General features: G+C 45.5%; 1 protein-coding gene across 1 annotated transcript in view; it reads left to right on the top strand.

Moving 5' to 3' along the window:
- Nucleotides 1–1,394: 1,394 nt before the first annotated feature.
- Nucleotides 1,395–22,064, top strand: part of LOC135401339 (transmembrane protein 272-like) — a 100,635-nt gene continuing 79,965 nt past the window's right edge. The window contains exon 1 of the mRNA XM_064633689.1: nucleotides 1,395–1,716. The gene's annotated coding sequence lies outside the window, so the exon portion shown is untranslated. The remainder of the gene's footprint in view (nucleotides 1,717–22,064) is intronic.

The following is a 22,064-nucleotide window of genomic DNA, read 5'->3' on the forward strand; positions in this document are numbered from 1 at the left end:
AACGATCAACACATCGGAGGCCGGAGCGCAATCTAGAGGCTAGATAATAGCCAGGCACCGTTGATGACGACAATGTCGTTAGCAGAAGGTTAGATCGTTGATTTGGAAACTGCGACACTCACGGGTCATTGCGTTCGAGTTGTGCTGGCCGGAGGGAAGGAGTTCGGAGAGGACAACGAGGGTCTTAGTCGACACTTCGATCTGGCTTAATAACATGGTGCGCTGATGAGTTAGGGAAAGGAAGGGTGAGGGGGGTCCGTGAAAAATGGTTGCCACAACGGAGTCACCGTTGTATTGCAACAGACGCGAAGAGCGGACTGCAATCAACAAACAAACACTGGGAAAGGAGAATGGGTGAAGAGGGAATCGGTGTAACGGCAACACTTATCGGAGGTACTTTGTTCTCATGCGGCTGAAAGAGAACAGTTTGACAGAGGGCGCTTTTTTCTGCGTTTAATGTCTTAAGGGGTTGAGCCTTGCGTAAAACTCGGGGAATGTCGAAAATGAGACAAGGATACGCTCAACGCGAGTAACAAAAAGATAGAAACAATGAAACCTTGAATACTGCGACGCTGAAAACATTGAAACATTGGTACCTACCTGATGAAATGCGGACCACTGCATGAAAGTTTGTACGATAATAAACAGTAGTGTCAGTGTGGAACAAAGTGAGAAATCGAGCTCTTTGGTGATCCATATAGGAAACGTTAAAAACCAAGCACATGTGGTGTTTGTCTCACATTGGAATGGGAGGGGCTTGAATTTTGGTATTTTAAGCGCAAGTATGTCTTGATTAAAATAATTGTTTGTCAGTCAGTGCCTTGTCGTGTTCCTCTTATTTATTTGTTTTTTTGAGTGTGTGTGTGTGTGTGTTCCCAAGCACTGGAGGTCTAAAATTTCCTAAATTTTCAATGTTTTTACCTTTTTAGCGCTTGTGAATGAATGAACGAACGAACGAACGAAGTTTGCAGTGCTGCTTGGAAACAAAGCCTAATCGAATGAAGGAATTGACATTCTGATTTGATAGGCGCAATAATTCATGCAGCTAATGTACTATTTTTTTATAATTACGAAATTCTTATGCCTCACTGACGGATACGACGCATGATTATAAGCATTCCTTCTTTTGTACCTAAGTGCTATCAAGGTAACCAAGTTGTGTTTCGCTATCGCTCCTTTACGTGCTCGTGTTGCCTGCTGCATCTGGGGGCATTTTCTTCTGTTATCGGACAAAAAATTCTGGCCGCGCGCAGTGACTGTCCTTACCTCTCTTCACCACGTTAGGACGCAATACGTAACTTTACTATCTCGGGGTGCAGGCAGATAAGCACGCATGCTGAGCGCATGCGTTGCATGACTTGCGCGTGAGAGGCACAGGACGAGAAAGAGCAAGCGGCATTGAAAGGCACTGAAGTCGTGTCATGTGCGACAAGTTTTGCGCCTTTTTCAGTCTGGTTCTATTGATGTGGTGTGAAGGCTGTGATGGTGATCAAATGGGAGTTAACTGTGACCGCGATACCGTCCTGGATGTGAGGCGTAATGGTTTGGGTTTCATGATTGCGTGCAGTTTCAATTTTCGCTGTTTTGAATAACTGAGACGTACTGTGGTTAACCATCAGAGATTTGAATGCCGGCCGAGAAGAACACACCTGGACGCCAAAGTGATGAGTAATGGCTGTCTTGGACTGTATGATCATCATGTTAGGCCACATGTTGGTGAGTAGTTGATGACAGTTATATCACGACGTAAAACCGCGAATTATCATCATAAATTCATGAATTCAAGCAACTCAGGGAAACGGGAAAGGGCCTTGGAGGCTTACGTGTTTGTGTCGTCCATATTTGTGGCCTGCCTCGGCTAATTCTCTTTATGATTACAAACTTATTTGTTACTGTCTACAACTTGTTCGCACACCGTGCTTAGTATCAACATTTCCACTGTCGGAATAATAGCACTTCAAATTATAGTTTTTACTTCATACCCGTGATGTGGCTTGTCAACGTGAACAGCTTGCATGCTTTAGACCTTTGATTTAGCGTGATTTTTTTACACGTTTCATCTTAAATTTCACATATCTTGGGCACCGTGGAAAATAGTAGTACGCAAGAAACTCTCGGCTTGTGATGTGCTTGGCACTATGGTATTGTGTACACGTTGCAGAAGTATGTTGGTATTGTTTCCTGTTATAGACTTCTAAAACTACCTCTTTACTATCTCCCACATTTTTTTCTCTTTCCTGTATGCGCGAACCTCATATTACCTGTTTTGCTCTATAGATGATTGATTGATTGGTAAAAGAAAAAGATGGAGATGTTAGTCCCAAACTACTCAATAGATGTGCTGATACGTAGAAGACAGAAGAAATGTGGAGTTCCTTGGTGTCTTTCTTTCATTGTGGTATCTTGCGGTCCACCTAAGGAAAAGGGGTGTTAGTAATCAAGAAAATAGTTGCGGCTCCATTTTATTTTCTCTTCCATCAAACTAAACAAAAACCATTATGAGAAGAGTACCCTCTTCCCGTTATGATTTTTGTTTTGCTTGTTTAGGGGTGTTGACATCCCTTAATGGGTGCAGGTACTGATGCTATGTCGCCTTTTGCAGCTTGATCCCCACAGAAGTTTTTGTGGTAACGTCGGTATTCACTGAACTAAATGCCCACCGACATAGCGGCATGCTGCCCGTGTGGAAATGGTGTGTCCAAAATATGCCGAAAAGAAATCCAGACGGCATAATCGGTGGCAGGAATCGGATGATACCGACTATGCTGTCTTGGAATACTGAAGCATTGAAGACAGACACCAAAAAGCCGGGAGACAAGTTATTGCATTGACAAAGTACACAGGCTTGACATAACTTGAGAAAACAAAATTAAAAGTTGCACGCTTCGATGCCTTTACGGGAGTTATCCTCAGCACAAAACAAGGGTATCAACAATGAAAAGGTATCAAACAACCTTGGTACAATGTTACCAGGGTATATTAAAAATGATTCCCGTTTTGGTTTCGTTCTTCAGCAAGACCTGGATACCGTCTTGTACATGTGCTGCTGATGATGCCCGTGTATGCATCGAAGCGTTCAACTTCTAGCTCTGATTTCTAAAAGCGGATGTATTTGATCAGTACAAGGATACTGAAACATTTTCACCTTTCTCGTTTAGTTATCTGCCTCTGCAGACACTTTCATACGTACTTAACAGTAATTTTTAACTGGGAAGTTTGAACATAACTTCGCTCCCTCTCCCCAAGCAAGGAGTCACATAAACTGAGCGCCAATCAGCATCGCGTTTTTTTCGAAACTCACTTTTGAAACATGGACCGTCTCCCGTCCAAATCTCATTCCACTTGCTCCTAATCGCCGCCCTTTCGTTTCGCACTGCTCATTCCAGAACCTGAACATAATGGAGATTAATTTCTGGCCATCTTTTCTTCTGGTATCACCGCCGCGCCGCCGGCATTATCGGCAATTACAAATCTGGGGATACGAAGTCGAGATCGTCAAAAACGACGCTATTATCGTGACGCTAATCTGCCGCATATGTGACGGGAGATTGCGCAAAAGTTCGTTTTTAGGAAGCTGATTTGTACTCCACGAGAGCGAGATGTTTTTTTCAGCTGAGTGAGCCGTATGTAGTTGTCGGGTGCCCCGAATATTTTTTTCCAGTGCAGTAATTTTGATGGTGCGAGTTATCAGCGTGAGGAGTGGGGTTGTGGGTTTGGCTGCGGCAATTTTCCGCGCGTGCGTTGGCGAGCCGCGCGTGTTGGAGGAAAGTTTAGACTCTATCCTGCAGTTTTGCAAATGAGTCTCTTGGACTTAATAATTTTGGGAAAGAGTTGCTTTGGAAAGAGATTTCCCCGCCTTGGGTATGTGTAAGGCGTTTCCTTCGAGATTGTCTAAATTGAGCCTCAGCAATTTAGACGATGTGAAGTAAGCGCTGCAGAGAAAACTGTATAAGGGGGGAAGTTGTGAGGCGAGAAGAGATGTCTTCTGCATAACTGCTATTGAATTTGGCAGCCGACCTCTGTTCGGGGCCGCAAAAACAGGGAATTCTTTTTACATGCGTTTTTACGCGTTTTACTCGTGTATGTTGGTCAAGAAAACGATGTGTTTCGTAACTACAGTAAGCGTTCTTTGTAAGCGAAACCGGCTTCATTTGAAATACACGCGTTTCGTACCAGTTTATTCGAGTTATTGTCGCCGGCTCGGCTTATACAGTGAAGAGTAAACCGACGGAAGCCTGTCAGACCCGTGGTGGCAGGCCCAGCACTCCTTTGCACTTCAACTAAAAGGCTGCCAAGGTGCTCACAACGAAGATTCGTTTATTTGCTTCAATATTTTCTTTAAGGTCCCCTCGCTGTTTCCACGCGCTGCCGAGGCTACTGCCACTGTATCGAATCATGCTCCACTTGTACCGAACTGCCTGTTATATCGAATTTCCCCTACCCAATCCAATCATGTATCGAATCATGGTCCGCTTGTATCGAACTGCCGTTTATACCGAATTTTCTCCCGCCCCCATGGAATTCGTTACAACGAAGCCTTACTGCATATCTTTTTCAGCCGATTACGCAACAAATATCAACATAAACAACTTTATTTTGGTGATGATGACTGGGGCGTTTGCCATACTGATGATGAGGATGGTACCTAGTGGAACAGTCTCTGTTCGAAATATCCGCGGCACCCGGCCTATGAGAGTACTGCTTCAATCTACTTGGGTTCTCAACGTGGTACATCTATCACGCATAAACCAGATCCTACCGGCCAGGACAGGGCACGGTAAAGTAAGCACCCATTCAACAGTTTTGTGACCCTTGCTTGAATGCCCTTCCGCAACCGTCCTCGCATTATCACAGCCGTACACACAGACGTCGGCAAAACGTGACAACGCCTCGTTCACCGTCCTTCTCGCCTGCAGCTTGTCCATATATCCTCTTCATTTAGACTCCCTGTTATCTGTCGCACATCTATAGTGTGATGTTCTCAAAGTCTTGGCATCACGTCACTCCTGTTCTGGCGAAATCCCTGGCAAAGCCGGCATCGCTTCTTTGTTTTCTGTTTTCAGGGCTCTAACGAGCGTCGTCGGCCGAAGCTTGTTTCGAAGCGAACTTCGAATGGTGTTTGATTTGTGGCACAAAGCCTATAAGGAACGTGTTTTTGGCCTTATTGGCGCAATCTGGGCCGGCTTGCTTGTCTGCTGTGGCGGGAAGCATTCTCCTTATGGGGCGGCATTGCGCTTTTTCCCTTGCCGGGGGAATTTGTGCAGCGGGATCCATTCTGATGACATTTGGGGTCGCTCTCGCGTTAGATGGCGTGGAGAATTAGTGGACAACAAATCTCTTTTCGGTCGCACCCGGTCTACTGCGTATTTCTTTCTTTCTTTTTTTCTGAGCTGCAGAAACGAGAAATGTACGGAGTTTAGTTTGCTGTTTGGTGTTTATGCCTCTGTCCTTTTTTTGTTCTCGTTGAATAGTGAGAGAGTGATTAACACCTGACAAAAAAAAAATCCCTGGACGATTACGGTTGGGTAACGCGAATTTCAGCGACAGCATCGCCGCTTGCCTCTGACGCCTCTTTGCTTCCGCGTCTTACCTCTTCTTTTCACCCTCCTTCTCTTTCCTTCATCTTCTCTCTAAGACTGTTACGGACGGACGGACGGACGGACGCGGCTGTCGATGTTGTTGGGCCATCGAGAAAGAGCGACATGAGGGTAGAGAGTCGCGTCAACCCATCCATATTTTTCTTTTTTGAACCAATCAGGTAGAAAGGTGTCCAAACGTATTAATTTTACCGTAGTTCAATGTGAAACGAAACTTGAGAGGGCTTTAAAAGAGCTGTAGAAGGCCCAAGAAAACTCCTAGTTTTATTGCGGTGGAACATTCGATCATGATGTACTTGAGCGACACATTTAGCAAAGCGCACAGCAGACATCTGCCTGCCCGTTACATCCTTCATACCGCTCACGTCACATGTCACGAGCACGTCAGGATGTGACGAATTGTGTGAACACTGTGGAAGGCAAGTGTCGCGTGTCCTGAGCCAATGAGGTGAGAGCAGGGTCACCTGTCGCAGTTCCCGAGCGCTAATGCCGTGATTGTCACTGCTCAGCAAAGGCAGTTTTCGGTTGGGAATTCCCACCACAACTCCTTTAAAAGGGCTGTATGCGACAACCACCAGAAGCACGTTCTGAGAAAAAAATATAATTTTGTTCAATACAGAGCCCACATCTGCATGTATGTGAACTTATTTCTTCGAACGCGGTATACAAAGTAGCACAGCATCCCTCATACAAGCAAAATAAAAATAAAGCGAAAGAAGACGAAGAAAAAGAAGAATACGGGAAATGAAGTAAACGAATGTCTTTACATCTCAACCTTCAAGAATGACCTGCCCGTCGCTGAAGCACCCATTCTATATGGAGCTCTTTCACATCTCAAGGTCTTCTGACGTCAGATTTACCGCCACTGACCCAGTACTCGCGTTTCCGAGTTACGTCTTCGACAATACGTTCTTGGACCGTCTTTCAAGTGATTTCCTTGTCCTCCGCAATGTCAGGTGGCCATCAATCAGAGAACCTAAACCTGGACCAAAACCCCACTCTCAGGTGCGTCTCCCATCACAAAATTGAAACTCTATTCAGAATAACAAACACTCAGATGGTATTGGATGACTCTCCGAATCGGGCGCAGCTATAAACGTTTAACAAATGGTCGCAATTCAAGAAATAGGATTCGTACAAACAGCCTGCGCATCCGCTATGACAAACACTCGACATGTATCGGCGGCAGAAAACCGACGAAAGCTCATCTGCAAGCGGACACTCCAAGGTCTCGTTTCGTTTTTGTCGGCTAAGCTCTGCTACCTTCTTCCAACCGCCAAAGAACTTTCTGCCTGCTGTGGAGGCTCGGGAACCTTGACGCGAACTTCCCTTTTGTGTCCAGCCCCACAGGCCGGGAGGACAAACAACAAGCTTCTCAAATGTCAGCCGATCGCAGCCACCAGTCTGTCATTTATGTCGGCTCCACCCTTTGGCTCGACTTTCAGCACAAACGAGTCGGACAAACAAGCCAAAACGAATCGTATCCGCCGGCAAAGCCCGGGGTTCGAAACCCGTCCTGTGGCGTATCGGGTTTCCGAGGGACCACTGTCGTCTGCTGGCCCGTTGTGTCTGCAATCTGTTGATCTGTTTTGCCGCTAGGGTGACTGGTTACTTATTGATGGCGTCGCTGTGCAGATATTCGCTTTAGTGGGGAGATTTCCTTTCAACTGGGGGTAATTCGTGCGGCTTTTAGTGTGCATGCGAACTAAAGGCCAGAATGGTATACGCAGTGTTTGGATAGGGTGAATGGCGGTTAATGTATTGGGGTACTTTCGGGTCCACGCTGGTAAAGGGTTTATGGAGGGCTAAATGAGCGTGATCCGTTGAGGATAGGAAGCGACCCACGAAATACATCCCGTGTTACACCGCGTCGTTGTGTTGCTGATAAGATTTTATAAAGTGGATAATGTGGCTAGAGCTTGTGAACTTCAGCCGTTGCTTGATTGGCCACAAGGGTCTTTTATGGAATGTGATGGTGGGCGGGCATGTCCCTCTCCTCACAACTTTCGGGTAACTGCGGCAGTAAAGCGTTCATGTTCCTGGGTATCTATATAGTCGACCTTCCACTTGTTTGATCAGAATGTCGAGGAGCTCATCTATCGCTATTTCAAATGTGTGGACTCTTGATGTGGTCGACTCCAGCATGCTAACGTTATACTTAGGATGCTGTAAAAACATGTCTCGAGTGGCACACAGGACACACTGCAGTTTGAAGGAGGAACGTTTTCAAGCTTGAATACACTCGGATGCTGCGAGTTACGTGTAGTAACACCCAATGGATGACTGCGTTAAAAGCGTGCTATTGCGTACCATCTGTGCGCCTCTTTCACGTTCACACTCGCAAACCATGTCTTTCCGCGTTTTCCATATGAAGCACACTCAACACTCCCAGATTCACACCTCATAATAATCATCACTCAGCCTGACACGTACGAGATGGTAACAAGCTGTTTACAGTGTGAGTAATCGTAACACGCGCGAACGTATCGGTGTACATTCGTGAACTTTTAACGAGTAATCTGCACATTCATTTAAAGCCATCTTGCACCAGGCCGCACGTATGGATATAGATACTTGGATAGCCATTCCGGTAGCGGGAGTGGGGACTTGGCAAGGCAGGCTTTCGGATAGAAGGGTACGAGGGGTTAATTATCGTATTAAAAGCTCATTTGTATCCAAATGAACCGTTGGATTCACCGCCCACCACTCGCCGCGCCTCGCGAATGGCTTTATGTCCCGCCGAAGTGCCACAGAGAACCACCAAATGGTCGGTGCTTCAAAGGCTCCCACCAGGCGGCCGAGTCCTCTTATTTTCTGCAGGAAATATGTGCGTAAAACGATGTCACTCTGTGTCAGCGTCATGTAGCGCAGGGTGCATGCTCCGCTCGTGACGAAGGGTTCTCCTTCTGTTGGAGTCACACTTAATTTCGTGTCACACTTAACCCGTAAATTGTATGAAAAATCTACTTGTCTGAACATTTTTATCTCAGGGGAGACTTTGCCATGACTTCTGAGCACTTTTATCAAATTTAATTAGCGAGAAATTGTATCTTCCCAACTAAATACCGAAATTTTACAAGTGGACCTCACGTTTTTTTGTTTTTTTTCTGGCAGAAACAGAAAGCGCATGCCGGGCGCAGGTGTCCTTTCTTGTGTGCTCCAGCCTCAGAACATCAATTTCCGCCATGTTCACATGAACGTTTTATCTCGTACGTGTGCTGTCCGTTCTTTTAACGGCCATGCAGCATATACGGACCCCAGCAGCAGACTATACGGGGATGTTCACACATTCTTTTTTTTTTTTTCTTCTTTCTTAGCGGAACTTAGCGCATAACCCGTTTCCGAGGAAAAGACATGCTGATGGACGGGCGTAAGCGGGGTGCAAACGAACCCTCGGTTTTTCGCGTCCAGTATTCCAGGGCGCAAAAAACGTCCCGTTAATTCGTATGAGTCCGGCCTAAATACGGACATAGGCGACCGTCTGTTTACAAACATGTGGTTCGAGGTTATATTTTGCTGTGGTGGGCAAGAAAAAGGGAAAAACGCGTCGGCTGATAGGCTCATGAAGGTGATAGTTTCTACCGCATGATTTGCGCGGCGGCGTTACGTAGTCAATGACGTAGGGACTCAGGGCGTCTATAGCCAGTTTTAGTAGATCGTAAGGTGCACACGATAACCGCAACGAAAACTTGATAAGCCAGTCGCCTTACCTCTTCAAAGGGGATCGGGTTGATGACATCGCGTTGCTGATCTTTGATTTGACAGCGTCGTTTATCGTATTGCTTTCATAGAGTGCTTACGATTTACTGAAACTCCCCCGTTTGTATGTCATTAGCGAGTTTTAGTGAATCGTTTTCAGTCAAAGGTTCGCGAACGGTTTCGCGGAGAGCCAATGAGAAGAGGGACAGACTGAAGCACGGAATCACCTGATTGGAGTCCAATTCCCTGTCCAATCCCATGCAGTCCCTGTCCAATCATTGGACAGGGGCCAAACCGTTCGCGAACCGTTTGAGCGAAAACGATTAACTAAAACTCGCTATTATCTTTGGCAGTCCCTTGGAACGAGACTTGCGCCTCCATTTCCTTCCTGTTCCCATCATCATCATTATCATCATCATCCCCTAGGAAGATAACCATCAGTTTTCCAGTACCGTAGAAAATCCAGCGAATCGATGAAGAATGTTTGAGACAGGGGCGAACAGAGACAGAGCCCAGAATAAGAAGAAACAGCCTTTGTTCGAAATATCTGCATCGTTTCTGCGACTAAATTCTTGACATGTACATTTCATGCGGTGAAACACCTCATCCCATCATCATACTAGTTGTTGTTGTTCACATGCATGTATTGGTTAAATGACGCAAAATGTACCTGTTTCGTCATTCTCTTTTTTTTTTTTTTTTTTTTCATTTGCAATATTCTAGACACTCCTACTGACAGCTGTTCGGCTTCTGGCAAAGCATCCAAGGTCATTTGAATCGTACATGTCGTGCATACTTTGGTTTCAGTCGTTATACCCTCGATACCTGCTCACGAACTTGCGATACAGATGCTTGTCATGCCCTTGACGCTCCCTGCAACATAGCAATACAACGCGTATCTACGATGTTGTTCCTCTCTGTATCGACACTGCCCTATATATAGGTGAACGGTTACGTATGCTGCACTCTGGGGTCACAAAGCCTGCTTGTGTCAGAGTCAAAACAGCTTTAGGACGTCACCGCAGCCTCCGTTTCGGTTTCCCATGTTGCTGAGTCATTACAAAGGGGAGAACCAATTGAACCACGGAACCTACAATCTGTATCCCCCCCACCCACCCCTACACAATCTCCTGAGTGCGATGTTCGGTTCCCCCCTCCCCTGTATATATACCCCGTAGAGCTGGTTGCGCAGATAAAAGCAAATTGGCCAACAAAGAGACAGGCCAACAGCATTGGGACTTTTAATAGACGGCTTCCATGAGATAGAATAAGCACTTATGCAGGGAGGGACCCCCGTCACTGTATATACCGTATTTCCCGATACGTAGTCCTAATCTATGCTTGCTCCCTTCATCCCCGGGCCTGATGTAATAATGATGGTACTTTATCGTGCAAATCCTCTTACACATAAACACGAGAAACAAACAGAAAAAGAAGGTCGTGTTTTAATATCGAGCATTCTCTACGGGGAATAATAAGGAGGACACGGAGAGCATTTTAAAATACTTTACTTTGTGGGCTCTTACTTTAAAGAACTACTCGTGCGTACTTACTCTAAGGGGTCAGTGATAACTCTAGAGATATTTTTTAAACAATTAAATACCATTGTGCCGTCATATTAAAGTTCGTTAAATTTTAGTGCACCCGAATACGTTCCCACGTCCGAATGAAATACGCACGTGCATGGGACGTACCGTACGATGCCTCTAACTGGCTGAGAATTTTCAATGAAAGTTTATTTCGCTTTCTGAAAAGAGGGTCTCTGCGGCGAACACGAAGCCATGGAAGTGTCTTTGCAGTCGCTGTTTGTGTGAGCGTATTTTTCAATAGGAGAAGCTGCACGCATCCGGGATTGTGGCACAAAAGACCGCTTTAAAGTCCATCATGTTGTTGCAGACAGAATGTCGTCTGCTTTCACTGGGAGCACAGAGTCTGACTCAGGCGCCTCTGCGAGCTTTGGAATGGGGAGGAAGCCGTTCGTTGAAGATGTGTTCAGATTTATGCTTTGAAAAGACCAATTGAAATCAATCGCTTGTCAGCAGCACCCCCTGGTGGCGTTCATTGACACCGTTCTTCGTCCATGCTTGAATGTCTGGTCTTTAGCTTCCTGTCTTTGATGAAATTCTGAAGTTTGTGAAGTATGATATATGGTGTTGTGATGTGATGTGATAAAGAAAAAAAATGGGGATGTGAGTTTCGACGAAGCCGAACTGGCCACCACAGTTCACTTACACACCGAAAGTTCAAACAGATGATGAGATGATGAAAAGCAGCGATGATGTCCAGAGAAGAACAGAGATGGTAATGGAGTCCAGCATGTAGGTCAAAAGTTTCGATCAAGTGAGAGTAAAATGTCGGAATCGCTGGGGGCACACACAGGACACAGCACCCATTCAGCGAGTCATAGAATGTCCATAAGCGCGGTTGTATACATAAAGTCTTCAAATGCCCTTAGCGCCTTGTCGGACGGCGGAGGGCCTAACAGTTTCGCGATGTCGAAGGCTCAGGAGTCCACACGAGAGAGGCCTATCCCTAATGCCCTTCGAGCATCAATGTATATCTGACACCTGAGAAGGATGTGTTCTGCATCCTCTACAACTCCACACTCACTACAGTTCGGAGAGCCTCACTTTCCAAGTTTGAAGAGGAGACGTGCGCTGTACGGTACATTGAGCCGTAGCCTATGTAGGACAGTCGTCGTTTGTCGCGTGAAGGAGGATGGTACTCGAAAGCGTAACTCTGGGTCGACCTTGTAGAGAAACGAATCCCGAGCCGATCCTGTTAACCAGGAGGTACTGTACATTTGTTGCTTGAGCTCGTTCAGCATTCGCCCCGCGTCGCCCTTGGTGAAATAAATGGGCATCATATATGGTGTTTATAATTGCTATACTGATTGGAAGCTGCAAGATGTCCTTATCTTCACGAGTCTGTTACGGCAAAGACACTCGATTCAGACGAGTATTCTTTTGACAGTATGCATGTCCCTTGAAAGTTCTTCGGATGTGAAGAGAGAGGCGATCGAATATCATTTGGTATGTAGTTGACTTTGTTCGGACGGCGGGAATCCGAAAGCTCGCACCTTTCCTTGTTCATCCGAAAAATATGTGCTTCGACAAAATGGCAGATATATCTGAACGTATACAGACCGATTGGAGCCCCCGAAATAGTAGACATCCAGGTATAGATCACCTCACGCGGTAAAAAGTGCCATATATGTTTCGATAGAGAATACAACATACATGAGAAACCGATGCAACGGAGACAGGACAACACGACGCATAAGACGTACTCTCTTCACACAGTCTTCTGTGTGGTGTTGTCCTTTCTCCTTTGCACTCGTTTATCACGTATACAGTAACTACCAACAAGTTGAGACTGTGTTGGATGTTTCAATACAACAAAAATACAATGGTTGATTGATTGATGAGGAAATTGCCGCTTAATGCCCTATGGTGCATTATAGTTAGTTCTTGGGTATGAAATTACGCCGTGATGGGTGAATAGTGGTTCAGGTTCTTGGTATGTCACAGCGCAGAATAACATGGAATACCTGTCATTTTAGGACCTCCAGGTTCCAGGTGAGTTCTAGGTGATCTGCTCGAGGGCATTCCGCGACGAAACCCACGTTCTTCAAAGTTTATTATAGTGCCAGAAAGGCTAAAGCAAGGACTTAATGATGTGTTATCTGTGGAAGTTTACGAAACGTCCTGGACTCATTTGGGCATCTTGTAGCAGTTAAGTGAACACCGATTGACACCGCAGTGAGTTACAATAGGTGTTACTTCACGTATAAGGTATTCCTGGCAGTGAGGAGTGGTGGGATTCTAGCATTCGTTAAAGAGCCCTCGGGTGGGTAAAATTAATCCACCTACTAACCCTGTCTCTCGTAATCATGTTGTCTCGCAAGACAAAGTCACGAATTACGCTCGTCGATTTGACGGTGACCACTAGTCTAGTCATGTTTCGTTTGCTAGTTACGTTGTACGTGGACAATGAAGCATGTCGAAGTATACGCGCCTTGGCCATGTTCTTTCCGAATACGCCGTGTGCTTTAATAACTCGACTCCATTATTTGACAACTCATTTGTCAGTGTGCATGGCACGTGTGGTCAAATTAGCTCACTGGGGCCCATTTCACATGACTTGATGCCTGCTGCACACCACTGGTTATGACTACGCGCACGAGGAAAATTGATTTGGCCTTTGGCTTCCTTTGCAGGGAGCACTGGCGATTTTTCAGTATTTTGACTTTGCAACTTTGCGTGCATCAACTGCGGGGCTTGATCCTCTGTGTCTTCTGCATCTTTTTGTAGACCCAGTCCCGTGAACGTATTTTAACCTACGAACATAATTTAGTCATAATTATCTCACGAGTGGGGCTAGCCTTGATGGCAGATGACAGTCACCCTTCAACATCATTTCTGTATCTATGTTTACGTGGTCAAATGGAAAATAGAAATGGTCAGTGGTCAATGCAAGTTGCTGCCAAATGATTGGGGTCTCCATACATTCAAGCACAGTAGAAAGACAACGTACCTTTCACGCCTTTCGCCTAAAATGCGATGTCTCACGCTCGTCTTTCCTTTTTATTCTTTAACGATAGTAGGAACTACGTGGCCTGGAGTCAATTACATTTCATCCAGTCCGTGTTGAATTCATCGTAATTTTTACCAGGCTTGTAAACACAATAAGCAACCTAGTAAATTATTGCAATTTATTTATTTATTTTCACACCACAAGTTAAAAAAAAAGTAAGCGGCTAGCTGTGGGACTAAAGGTCCCCTGTGCTATACCGGGCCCTGTAACGTGCATTTAATAGCGGACAGGAACAATACACACGGACCCACTTATAACAACGACGTGCAGCAAAACCCTGTCACGCGCCTCGCAGACCTTGTGTCGGAACCCACGCCAAAAAGTCACAGGCTTACGCCCCAGGGTCCTGCCAAATCACCTACAGGCGTGTACACATCCACAAACGCTGGCATTACGTCAAAAAAAATGAGGAAGGGAGGCCATCCAGTCACGCAACGCACACGCGTATTAGACTCTCCTCGTAATCCCGTTGCACTTCACCTCCTACCATTCGAGGAAAATTAATAAACCCTAACCACCCGCTGTTTGAGATTCAGCCACGTGCCCGTTTCCCAAGCGCACCCCCGCGAGCAGCGCCCCCTGACGATTCATTTTTAATATTCCCCGATATGTGGCGGCGTTGTTCTCACGGTATCCCGAAACGCCGGGAGTGACTTCGTGCTCACGCAGCGGTGGTGTGCCCCGGTCCAGCGTACCCACCCTTAACAACAAACGGTGATTCCTCGTACACAATGGAAAGCAGAGACGCCGGGGAGCCTCTGTTGGACCACAGAGGGTTTTGCTGCTATCTCGTTTAGAGAGTTCGGTGTGCTTGCAGTTGGATTCACTCGAAAAGTATCCACGTGGCCCGTTCGGCTACTGGGAGCAGAGGAAGTGCAGATAGGCATCAGGGTTAGAGAGATGGGACATTAAGTGTGAGTTAGCACGAAAAGAAAGGCTGGGGGAGGTAGCTCTTTAGCGACACTGCGTAAGCACTTATCCGGTGCATGTTCGACAGGATGAAGGATAAGCACATGTAACACCCGGATGTCGGAGCTCGTCGGACGTCCAATATGACGTGAGAGAGGTTGGAAGGATGTGGATGGTGTAAGCACAAGGACTTTTTTTTTGTGTGTGTGATCGTTAGTACTCGAAGATGGTACGTAGTTGTTGTGGTACTAGATTATATTTTTGGTTCAGGTCATGACTGACGACTTTGTAGCTTACGCGAAAACTTCTACAAGAGGTACTACCTCAGGGGGAGGAAATTGTACCTTAATATGAAAGTGTACCAAACTGTACCGTATTTATAACGTCACTGCTGTGGGAATTGTCCGATGAACCTTCCGGTAACTCTTCTGAAAATCAAAACGAAAGAAGAGAGGTGAAATTATGTTAACAGAACGGTCATATACTTCGCTTGAGAAATATGCAGGAAAATCTGTAAAGGTCTCGCTCGCATTGCGTCTCTATATTTTTTTCAGGGCCTCCCTAAAGGTACACGCGTCTTGCATATAACACGACGTCTTGCATATAACATCCCTTGCATATAACACGATGCCCTCAATACACGCGAGGGACACAAATTTGAAAACTTTGGTGGCGATGAAGCCATCATCCCCGCCTGCCACAAATGTGGGAGGCAACTCCACATACACAAATCAACAGTTTCCAGCAAAAGGCTTCAACAAAACAGTGCCCTCTTCAACACAAAGCAAACAAACCGATACTTCACAACAACCGAGCAGGGGAAATATTGTCCGTTGTCATCCCCGCTATTTATCTCTCCCAAGGCCCATCGTACACAGGTCCTCGTGCCACCAGTCCGCCAACAAAAGCGAACTCTTCTCATCGAGGCTGCTAAAATATCAATCCAACCCGTGACAGTAGCAAGGCCTTCTGATGGTAGGGGTCATCCACTTGATCTAGGAGCATGGTTGTTACGGGTCTGTCCACTGGACCACACCGCAGGGCTTGCGTTTTCTGTCGCAACTTCCTAAGGGTGCACCCCATGAATCATCCGCCCTCTCACAGTCCCATGCTCTGTCCGTCCCTATGTTGCCCATCCTGAGTAGATGGACGAGCTATAGGCTTGTTTTTGTAGTGCTTCTGTTGCTGTAAGGCTCACAGAGGGTCGTATATACTGTCACAGAAATGGTCAGCGTCTCGCGGGGCGGAAATGACGTGATGATTGTCGGAAGCTTAATTAGAGGCCTGCATCCACGGTTTGAGTGTTTCTGTCTTGCCTGTGAGCTTTTTGTCACGTTAGTGGGAAGATACCGTACGCGATTCTTTTTTTTTTCTCTCCCTCTCGCTCTTCGTTTTCAAGAATCGCGTCCCTTTTGTATGATTGAGATGAATGTAGTTATCTGGAAACAAGGTCTGACGTGTGATTTAGGTGAAAGGTATGCAGCGTAGGGCTGTTCCAATTATTTGACCGAACTGTTGGGTAAGCCGTGGAGGAATGAGTAATTTATTCTGGTACACGGACATCCGGACGGGTTCTTTTATTTCTTGTTGGCTTAGTACGGAGGGGAAGTTGTGTGGGGATTTGAAAGCGTACTGTGACATGGAGCTCTGCTTTATGCTGCTTGCTCATGTTTACGCATTGAGCTGCTATACTTGTTTAGCTTTGATATTACGTTTCTTGCCTCTTCCACATCATCATCATCCATTCATCTATGTTGTTGTTGTTGTTGTTGTTGTCAGGCTTCTTGGGGTGAGGCCATGTCCTGTAATGAGTACACTTTCCTCTATGACGGAATTGCTCTGTTTGAAAAAAAAAAAAAAAAAAAAGCCTAGTTCCTGTATAAGTCAGAGTAGTTTTCTCGTGGACAATAGCAGCATGGATGATACGCTTCCTGGCATAGGTGTTATCGGGAAACATCGGTAGGAGATAGTGGTACGGCTCGATAACAGAGATACTTGTTTCTGATAGGATGATAATGACAATTTTAAACACTTTCTAATACTAGCTGGCAGGATTTAACATTTTTGAATAGGTTTAAACTTCCTGTATTTCCTGTACTCGGAATCTTCCAGAATTATAAGTAAGAGAAAACAGTCCTGTACGTTCCTGAGTGTCGTGCTCATGAAACCTCACGTGCTCTTGTGAGATGCAGTGTTTGTTTAGATACTTTTCCCGCGGTGTGATTTTTTCTAACAGTTGTTGTTCTCCTGATACTTCGACGTTTAAGCACCGGTACTTGGTAACCCGATATATGGGCCAAAGATCCATCCCACGAAGCTGCTCGAGGACTTACAACCATATAATAATCTCCGTACGTTTGTTTAGACAGCATTCCATACAGTCATTCATTCATAATGTTAGATACCACAAGATAGTGTCTTGCTCATATCATGCCACCTCGGCAAAGCACAATTCGGCTGAAGTCTCTCAACTGTGTACTTGTGAATCTGGTCTTAGTACAGTGGCTCAGGAGCACGTGCTTGTATCCCAGCGGAGGTATAGATGGAGGCCTTCTTGTTGTGTGCCCACTGCTCTATTGTTCTCTTCTGACTAAACCTGAGTTTTGGGCCTCTCATCTGACTCTTTGACCCTTAACAAATTTTGTTCTGATACCTCCAAGCACGGAACGCACGTGAGCTGTCCATGCTCGTAAACCGCAGCCATTCTGCCATTCTTGGGACTTTCTTTCGCGCCTGTACTGCACTGCACTGCGTGCCTGTTTTTCTTTCATTTTTTTTCCTTTCATTTCTTTTTGTTTATTTTGCAGTTTCTTTTTCGGAATAGCAAGCTGGCAATAGCCTGGCTGACATTTTCGTTTTTCTTTTCTTCCTCTTTTTCTTTCACTCTATTAGACATATCCCCCCCCCCTCCCCTCAATTCTGCCCACGTCTGCTTCCTGGTAGCACAGCCAAGGCACGAGGTGAAGCACTCATGTACTCTGTTATGCTTCCAATTTCCATCCACATGTATCCACCTGGTCTGATGGAACAGGTGTGCTGTCGTTGTCCACAATGTACTTAATGTCATTGGGCAAATGTCTGTCGAAAGTCAGCTTGTGTTGTATGTCAGCGTTGTCGGGCCCTTGGCGTGGGTGGTCGGAATCATTCGGGTTCCCGCGCCTGCTATACCAGAAAGCACTTCCTAATTACGATTAGTCTCGGAGGTTCCGTTTGGCAACCCCTTTGCCGTTTCGAAAATGCCGCTGTCGGTTTCTCTTTGATGTGACTTCACGTACACGGTTATGTTCCTTTACACACTTCCGAGATGTCGCCCCTCATTCTGAATGTCGGTCGCGTTCTCTGTCGTAATCCGCATGGGAAAGAATGTGTCCCTTAAAGTGGCGACGATTAACTGATAGTCGGCACTCATTTGCATTAATTTATTGTGTAGCAGTCAAGGAGGGCCGGCGACATATGGGTTAGATGGAAGTTGATCAGCTGCGGACCTCTTAAAGTGCGTGGAAAACGAGCTGACGTCACAAACATAACAAAGACACCTTAGCCTTGCGTATTGTTTTTGGAAAAGAAGAAGAAGAAGAAAAAGAAGCCTAGTAAAGGGTCGCAGATGACGTATAGTCTAACCGCTAGAGGGACACATAGACACCCATGGAAGCACATGTTCCATGTCATCGTCATCATTTGTTCACGTTGACATCGGTGCTATAGGTTCTTGACCCAATGTCATAGCACCGTCACACACTGCTTTTCTACCCGGAGTCTAAAGCCTCCGATGTTTTTTAGTCTTGAGTAGAACTGAACTTACATCTTCGCCTTTATTCCTTTTTGGACTGACGTTATCTGACCATGAGGGCTCCATGCATTACGAGGGACAATGATTCAGTCATTATTCAACAATCACCCAATCACCTTATCTTTGATATCTCATACTGAACTGTGTTCAGTATAAGGCTCACTCACAATTCTCACTCCACACTCATCATGTGTCTGTTGCTGTTGTTCATTAATGGGTGCGGAAAATATGTCTGTTAGTTTGTATTCTTTATTTTTCAGAAAACTCGAGGAGGTGTTTTATGTCTTCTTCACGAGGTGATCTATTTGAGAATAAAACTGTGAAAGTACTTAAGCTATACTACCGCATTTACCGGTGGCCAACCTTTGCCCAAAAGTGAGTCTTCAGTGTCTGTTTCGAGCTGCTTGTACAGCTTTGCTTCTCGTACATCGTCCGACCTTGTATTCTTCCTTCATCTCACAAGCCACGCTATATACGCCCGCGACGCGTGAGTGCCCGCGAGCGCCTTCTATACATTGTTAGTGTTTCTATATAAATAACATTAGCCGGCTGGTGCGACCCTTAAAGTGTCCTCCGCTATATATGCGAGACCTCGGTGCACGAAAACAATCTGAGCGAGAAGAGAGCTGTTAGCCGTGACAGGCTGTTCAACGTGTCTCGCTTCGTTGTTACAAAGAAGTCTTTCAGTAGTCGTAATGCGGAGTAATCTATGGAGTAGACGAGTTTGTCTTTGGGCTTCTCGCTGTCGCGGCTTGCGAGCTTGTTCCACAGTTTCATTTAGGTCTGATGCAGCGGTACACTGATAAGAACGTATTTTAGCAGGCGTGGTATTTGGTATACTTCTGCGCGTGGTGTCGACGCGTATCAATTTTATGTTTGGGGTATGAACGCGGGCTTGCACAATATATTCAAACTTTGCATTTAGGTTAGGGTACTGAGTACCAGGTAAAAACGTAACTGAATAGATTATTAAATACTAAATACTCACGAAAGTAACTGGATACGTTTAAGGTACTATGAAGTCACAATTTGTGAAATTTTGCCAAACAAATAACAAAGTGAATATAAAAAAGGATACTCGTTCGGATACTTCTGTTTTAATAACTAAATTAATATAAATTTATTTACTCTTGTTTTCCCACGATATCTTCTTGGTGCATGCTCTTATCGTCGATCTTCTCCGCGGACAACTCACCCGACGATGTCCCTCGCGCAGATACCCAACGTTAACATCAACGAACGTAAGCGAGCAAACCACATGAAACTGCAACTATTGTTTTCATCAACTCTTCGCTTCAGTTATTAACATTCGTCCTCGCTCGCTATGACTTCATGAAAAAGCGGTCCTCTCCTCTAGGTTCCACGGAACCCGAGCATTCAGCAACATGCCCTTCATGCCGACACTGTTCCGTGTATCCACTAAACCTAAGCGCCGCCTTAGGTTTAATTAATTTAATTGAACATGCATTTAATAGACCTACTTTACCGTGTCTCGATTCCATTGGCAGACGTTAGCCGTGCCTTAATCCTTGTCCAGTACAGGAACAGAAACTGTGCCCGGTATACGCCTAGGCATCCGAATGAGGCTAATGTGTTTAATAAGTGCTGCAGTATACGAAGCTATACTTCAGCATAGACCGTCAAGGCAAAGGTAGGTACGCTAGATGATAATTTAGAATGTTGGTACACATAGAGATGCATAATTGATTATGTGGGACTGTCATTTGCCTTGAAGGTTATAACCTCGTCCCCCATTTGCTTCTGCAGAAGGCGGTGAGATAATTATGATTAGGTTATATTAATAGATTGCAGTTCGCTCGGATGACAAATCACATATAATTGTGCTTTGTTTCCTTTCTAAAGCGTACTCCCTGATTAAGCACTGCATACGTGCCAATTGTTGATGGAAACATCTGAGTTCAAATTGCTTCCCGCGCGTATATACAATATCAAGATGTTGGCGCTTTCCTTTCCTTTTCTTTCCTTTCTGAGGGCCACCGGCCTCCTTCACGAAATGTAGGGATTTCATTCCCTCGTCATCCTTTCATATGAACCTTTTTGGAATGGGGTAGGGTCCTGCACTCAACGCAGGGAAACATCCCACATCATCAACATCAGCCATTCATCTATGTTGTTTTTGTTGTCATAAGGCAGTTACTCGCGGTGCTTGAAAGTTGACAAAGAAACGTGGGTGAACAGGTTATGACGAGAATATTGAGAGAGAGTCACAAATTTAACTTAGTACACCAGCCGCCATATCCCCTTCCGTCCTCAAAAGTTTAGACTTGATTCGCCAAATTTCGCACTTTGTCTAACCCATCTGCCGTTGCCAAAGTTCCGCCGCAGCCTCAAACAAAGCAGCTATTTGTGCCGTTATTGTTTATATCTTACCCCTTTCTTCGCTTTGTCATTGTATGTTTTGATCTTGCCGAACCCAATCCGCTGTCTCGTGTATCTCTCACTGGTGGTCCACAACGAGTGAGTCAATGTGCAAGCATAAATGACCGCCGTGTTTGCGCCATGGTAGGGCCGTGTAAATAATTTTGTAGAGACCTTCGTACTCGCAGGCCGTCCTTCATAATAAACAGGCCCTGTTGTGGCATTCGTATAGTGAGGCTGCACAGGGTCCCTCTTCGGCCTATTCCCCGACGACTCTTGCTTGGTGCGAGGTGTCAGTTCTGATGAAGCACAGGGCAACTACGCTGCTGTTTGACGAACTTGTGACAGCGAAAGGGACCAGCATGGTTTTGGTGCGGGGGAGGGCGTTTGGCTGATGTGTTGGCGTTCTACTTAGTATATGTCTCCTTTTATCTTTGGCGAATTTTTTTTTTCTTTTTTTTTTGTTGCACGTATATTGCTCTGTGCATCTTGGTGCTTGGGCAACGAAAGCCTGTTTTGCGTAAAGCATGCGAGTTCGCGATTCGTGGCAGGCGTAGAAGATCACGTATGTTCTACGTACGAACAAGCCATGGAAGCTTTTTGCTCGACTTTTATGTGAGACACTTGGACGTATGTGCACACACATACGCCAAAGTGCCAGATACACCTGGGATACGAACACACACAAAAACTAATAGAAATAATAACAACAGCTGTTGCGAGAGAATACGTGATTAAGTATACACAGACGCTGGAATATGTCTGTGCTGGTAGTGCGTATTGATCTTCTTCAGAACTTCTTCCCGGTACTCGACCAAAAAATTTCGGTTTGATATGATCGAGTTGAACGGATAGTAGGATAGCTCAATTGGTCCATTGCCAACGCCAAAAAGAAAACAGCTTCGCAGGGATGATGGGAGAGAGGGGTACGCCATCATGCCTTAAACTATACCTCACCGCACTTCGATCGATGGAAGTCAATCATTGCCTGTAGGTACCACTGTCGAGTAACTCGTTAAGCATAATCAACGCCGAAGTGTAGTCCGCGCACACATAAAAAAAGAAGTACATTGTGGAGGAATTACAGCTTCTAA

The sequence above is a fragment of the Ornithodoros turicata genome, chromosome 7 (genome assembly GCF_037126465.1).
Source record: "Ornithodoros turicata isolate Travis chromosome 7, ASM3712646v1, whole genome shotgun sequence".
In the NCBI taxonomy this organism is placed as follows: Eukaryota; Metazoa; Arthropoda; class Arachnida; order Ixodida; family Argasidae; genus Ornithodoros; species Ornithodoros turicata.